This window comes from Triticum aestivum, chromosome 4A (genome assembly GCF_018294505.1).
Source record: "Triticum aestivum cultivar Chinese Spring chromosome 4A, IWGSC CS RefSeq v2.1, whole genome shotgun sequence".
Lineage (NCBI taxonomy): Eukaryota > Viridiplantae > Streptophyta > Magnoliopsida > Poales > Poaceae > Triticum > Triticum aestivum.
Genome location: NC_057803.1, coordinates 623,937,958 through 623,944,175, shown reverse-complemented (window position 1 = coordinate 623,944,175; position 6,218 = coordinate 623,937,958). Strand labels below are relative to the sequence as shown.

General features: G+C 41.1%; 1 pseudogene; it reads left to right on the top strand.

The window, feature by feature from the left end:
* The window catches only part of LOC123084111 (DEAD-box ATP-dependent RNA helicase 27-like), a 10,922-nt pseudogene extending 8,867 nt beyond the window's left edge, over nucleotides 1–2,055 (top strand).
* Nucleotides 2,056–6,218: the final 4,163 nt, after the last annotated feature.

The window sequence follows — 6,218 nt, the reverse complement described above, 5'->3', positions numbered from 1 at the left end:
GGGTGGGCCGCGCGCCTCCCCCCTGGTCGAAATTGGACTAGGAGAGGGGGGGCGCCCCCCTTTCCTTCTCCCTCCCCACTTCCTTCCCCCTCCTAGTAGGAGTCCTACTCCTACTAGGAGGAGGACTCTTCCTTGGCGCGCCTATAGGGCCGACCGGCCTCCTCCCCTTGCTCCTTTATATACGGGGGCAGGGGGCACCCCTAGACACACAAAGTTGATCCACGTGATCGTTTTCTTAGCCGTGTGCGGTGCCCCCTTCCACCATAATCCTCGATAATATTGTAGCGGTGCTTAGGCGAAGCCCTGCGACGGTAGAACATCAATATCGTCACCACGCCGTCGTGCTGACGGAACTCTTCCCCGATACTTTGCTGGATCGGAGTCCGGGGATCGTCATCGAGCTGAACGTGTGCTAAAACTCGGAGGTGCCGTAGTTTCGGTGCTTGATCGGTCGGGCCGTGAAGGCGTACGACTACATCAACCGTGTTGTGCTAACGCTTCCGCTGTCGGTCTACAAGGGTACGTAGATCACACTCTCCCCTCTCGTTGCTATGCATCACCATGATCTTGCGTGTGCGTAGGAATTTTTTTAAAATTACTACGTTCCCCAACAGATTCCTCCTCTTCCGAATTCATTTTTTAATGTTGATGAATTACCCCTTTTAATTGTTTGGTTATGGTACTCTTTCACTGCTTGTGATGGATTTGGTCGTGATTTTGGCATGGATATGAGATCTCTCCTTCTGCTCCTTCCAATATGTCAAATTGATTTCTGTAGCTGAGTTGATCTTCTCATCTGGCGGGCTCAAGCTCCTCGTGGTCATTCGAGCTGACCTCCTCTCCTTGATAGGTGAGATTGATACTGAAATTGCCATGCTTATTTTTGTTTTTACCTCACTGAAGACATAAGGAGGTTTAACCAAAGAAGTCTCCGAGTTGGTTCTCGGGAGTAATTAGCACTTACAAATATGTATCTCTAATTGAGTGCCACCGAATATTTTTCCTGGTACTAACCTAATGATCATATATGGTCTTGTTTTAGGATCCCCCAGCAGATGAACCAGAGGTACTTGCAGGAATTCCTCTCATATTCGGACTGTGCTAAGCTATTCAAATTTGACTTTCAGGATTACATTCATCATTTTGGACGTACCGCGCCTGGTGATAAAGGAAAAGGAACTGTATTGTTATTCTTCATGCCCAAACAATTAGAGTTTCTCATCTCCTTGAGGGTAATCAATTCTGCGCCGAGATAATATGGCCTTTCTTTCCCTCTAAAGTTAGCGAAAATCACATATTTAGTGTGTCTGCAGGCAGCCAACATTCATCTCACAGAGCACGAGTTTAATAACAAGAATGTGCCAAATCTGCAAGCACATTTTGTAAGTGCATCTTCTACAATATAGTGAAGTGTTCCAATCCAGTATTTATTTCTGTCCTTTTTAGTTGGTAATCCACCTTTTACATCCTTTACAATATGTTGACAAGTTACAACTAAATTTATTGAGCAGGAGAAAATCGTTGGCGATAGCGACTTCCTACATCAGTCGGCTCAACCAGCCTATAGATTCTACATTCCACCATGCGACTCACACGCCATGAAAGACATCTTTAGTGTTCATGGTCTCAATTTGAAGGTAAAATGGTTCTTGAAGGTTTTTGTGGGATCTCTGTATTTTCTTATGTTTTGCTGGTTTACAAGTCATAGTTATTTTGGATAGCATGTAGAAGCAACCTTGTCTTTTTGTTAATATTTCGGTGAGCATCTCCCAGAATTACTTGGCCGATAGTATTTTCATCACCGCAAATATTTTTGTTTCATGAAAAGGTTCTCCTGTTTATCTTGTGTAAACTAACTTCACATAACAAATTTGTTTTTAATGTCCAATTCACTACGATTTGCCAGGACGTAGGTGCATCATTTTACTTTAGCAACCCTCCAAAAGTGGAAATTGGCCTGGAGTGCAGAGTTATATGAGGAAAATGTGTTATAACAGAATTGCTGGTTCTAGACAGAGGCGAAAGAGGCATTGCATCACTGCTGCAAATCCTTAATTATAACAGGTAGTTTGCTAGATTAGAGAGAGCCAGATTCCTTCGGTTGTTTGTTATGACACAAATACAAAAGCTGAAATGATTTAATATATGGACCAAATCAAGGACATAGTTCAGCGGATGGGACAAAGCCATACAAAGTTACATATACAAGTAATTGTTTCCAATCTTTATATGACCATTTACCTGAGTTAATATGGAAAGTGCTCGCCTATGTGGTTACCATCTTTTTTCCTCATCTCCTTTCTTTAACATGTTACAATTGTAAATTTCAAAGGAAATTGATCTTTTTAACTCTTCTTCGAAAACAGGTGGCCTTGAATTTGGTAAACCTTGCATGCGTGTCCCTATTTATTTTGAAATTTTGGGCAAACTCTGTATGGTTTTCTGTTGGACAACATCGACGAGAAGGCAAGATGCTAAACTATTTAAGGTTTGCGCATTACCTCCTTTTGATTTAGGTGGAAATTAGTCCATGGACCAATTCTTTCTTTTGATGTTTTATTTTTGTTTTTCTATTGTACCCTAGGAACTAGCATATTTTTTTACAGGATTGATCGATTTGTTGATTTATTTGTTTTATTTTGTTCCTGTAGTTGTAGTCTAAAGTGTATAACTAGAATGCTTCATTTAATTACAAGGTCAATTCTAAAAAAAGTAATTACAAGGTCAAAGTTTACACGTGCAGACAAAACACTGAATCTATACTAGCCTACTTGTACACCCAGCCTAAATTTCCTGGTATATTTGCATATGTTTCTTGCTTTCTTAGTGCTTTACATCATTGAATGTTATATCAGTTTTCTTCTCTTGTTTCTCTCTACAATATAGTGTATGAACGTGATAAGCTGGTAGATGGCTGGAATACCCTTTGACTTGGTTCTAAATCTTAGATGACCGCTGGTCAATATTTATATGGTTTAACATCCCAATGAGTCTTGTTCTCATCTAGATTGTTGTATTCTCTGATAATGAGTTGATCCAAGAATTAACATGATATTTTATCTTCGTATACGAGAAGAGAAATTCAAAAAAAAAATGGTTAATGAAGAGGAATCCAGTGCCATGTCATGTGGATCTCAAGAGCTAAAATGAAATATGTGTCAGCCTCTCATGCCTAGACTAATTATCCTGATGGTCCAGTCCATTTGGAAAATCCTCACTGGCATCATGGTTATGAATATGCTTGGTGGAAATTATGATGTGATATTAAAATTTTGCTTTAATAAGAGGTGGTCGGGTGTGAGAACATGCATGTATAGCTCAGGCTCCACGTTGTTTCCTGATTAACAAAGTTATGATTTTTCACTACCGAACAACAACCTATCTAAGAAAGTAATCCTACGTTTGGTTAGAATATTTTTGTGAAAGATGTAATGTGTGTTAGTCTTGAGGTGCGTTGCACGTGCACGCTTACTAGTTATATTAACTCTTCTCATGTCAGCGGAGCTTAAACCATCTTTTAGTGCTTAGTTGTGTTTGAGAAGGAAATTGTTTGCTGGCATCTTTTTGGAGAGGTGAACGTTGGTACGAGTAGGCATTACCTTTCAGTTATCTTGCTGGTAGTTTCTTAGAAGCTTCAACTTTCAGCTATAGGAATTTAGGCCAGCCCCAAGCTATAGATTTTTATTACTTGTTTTGTTCTCAGAATATGGAATCTATTTGTGCAATCTAACCTACCTCTCCTTGCTTTTGAGGATTTTACTAGAACTGACATAAATGTTCAGTATCTGGATTTGGATGTTCAGTATCTGCCATAGTTTATTTGGATGTTCAGTATCTTATTTGGATGTTCTGTTTATCTGGCAGAGCATGGCCAAGCTGGCATGTAAATAAGATTTTTACCTCCAAGAGGTACCTAAATCTGGATTTTTACGTGACAGTTTGTGCACTACAATGTACAGCTGACTTGTACTTGGACTTCTAGTTGTCTATAGTCCTTGTACGTGTATATATATACATATCGTTTAACCGTGGCCAGTGATGTGCAGTTCAGAATGCAAGAAAATGAACTATGGTCTGAAGTTCTTTGGAAATCCACCATGATGATGTTTTTTGTGCTGTGTTTGCGTATCATTGCACTAATCTGCTTTTTTTCAACCAAGGGGCTGTAAGCAATAGATGGTCTGGTTTGCTAGTTAACAAATTCTTATTAGGTAATTGTGCTTGTGTACCACGATGAGAAATGGGTCAAGTAATTTTAGTGTCTTTTCCTTTTGGATGAAGAATCTTTGCTCCATGAAGTGTATGTGTATACATCATGGTTGCTTCAGATTTTGAGTTTGAGCTAAGTTCCTTTCTACTTTTGATTTTGAGTTTCGGCCCAATGGCTAGCCTTTCTGCTTGGGCTGGCGAGAGAAGCTGTGGTCAGGCCCATGACAGGTCCAGCTGAACTTAAGTCTCGCAGCAATCAGCCGGAATTGCCAAACAAAATCAGCCAGACGAAGGAAGAGGGATGAGGTCCGCTTGGTATCCTCGGAACAGCCGTCGTCCTGATCGTCCTGGTATCCTTGGAAGATAGGATTTTTAGGACCCGGGTGTCTAGACACCCTATTATCAGCACCGTGCGTTCAGAAATGGTTTCCTCGAGATTTGTACCGTGTCCTCAAGCAGGAATCTGATTAGCAGGGCTAAGCGGCGCGAGGCTCGTAACATTTGAAGCAAATATGACCTAGCCTAGCACTGTTCCTTCTGAAAAGATTCTTAGCTAGCTGCAGTTTATAGGCTAGATGTGACAATACAACTTTACCAGATACGTAGCAAACTTGGAATAAGAAAAAGCGTGGGCTGAGGACCTGCATGAAATCTTACTCAGACAACAATAATTTTTAATTTACAGCTGGACACTTGTCGGAGGACGGAATACATGATTCTTTTTCATTGTATAATAATGAAAGATAGCTCAAAATGCATCTCGTACCACTGCTACTGGAGGCTATCATGTCTGACTGTGTACCTGTCTCACTTGTTCATGGCTCAACTTTAGCACAGTACACTACCTGTGCGGCCGATCATTGACAATCTGCATGACTAAACGTTTCAAACCAGGAACTATGGGGCGCATCTAGATCAAGCAAAACATGTACCTGATACATACAATGTACGTTGACCCTCCGTAAGCTTGACTGTACCAGGTACAAACAGTGGACCCGTGCATACTTGTTGCAGGTTCCCCATTCACACCCAACGCTGATGAAGCAAGAAGGTAAAAATCTTGATATAAAACTGCCACTGATGTGAAACCCCGACACCCAGCATGCACCTGTCTATGTGTTGTCTCTTCAACTACACCCGGCCTGACCTGCTGCCCGGGCTACCATCCTGCTGTCCGTGACAACCTACCATGCCTACTCAGTCTGATGCAGCCTAGGACCGGCCCCTGCTTTACTCTGCAAATTCAATGCTTAATTCACATGACAACGCAAGTGGCCTGGTGCTGTATAGGCCTGGGCACGAATCTTTAAAGCACTGAACGCACCGGATAAGGGGGTGTCGGGACACCCGGGTGCTATGGCATCTTTTCGATCCTTGGAATACTGCATAGAGCTGTTAATGCATTTCTTCAAGTTTTATAGCACTCGCATCGACAATGTTGAGTATGCTGAAGGACAGGGTGCGACGTGGATGGATCTGCTGAACGCAAGCTCGCTTGGGCAGTTTTAGAAAATTTAGGAACTATGTTTTGAAGCTTCAAAATTTTCTATTAAAAAATAGCACTCACGTACATAGGGTAGTATAGCATTTATGTTCAACTTGTCATGATAAAATTTGCTAATTTGTGTTTTTACAAAATTTATATACATAATTTCTATCGAGAATTTTGACTTTTGTAAGTTTGGTAATTTTCTCTCGTCATCTGCAAAGTTTGCTCACCCAGCTTGGGTCCAATATCTAAAATCCTTTCCCAGAGAAGGTTCAGATGTTCGGCAGAGTATGAGGGCTTATCCTGAACTATGATTTTCTGCCGCTCAAAAGACAGGATAGCTGCTTGTGCATGGCTAACTAACCTTGTGAACTGAACTAGGATTATAAATTGTAACTAACCTTGTAAAGTGAACTAGTACTACATGTCAGGTATTGTTGTTACTGCAGCAAATTTTTACATTTTGCAGTACTTACTGGTGTAGGAGAAAACTTACTTGGCATTGGTCGGCAGGGAAGGT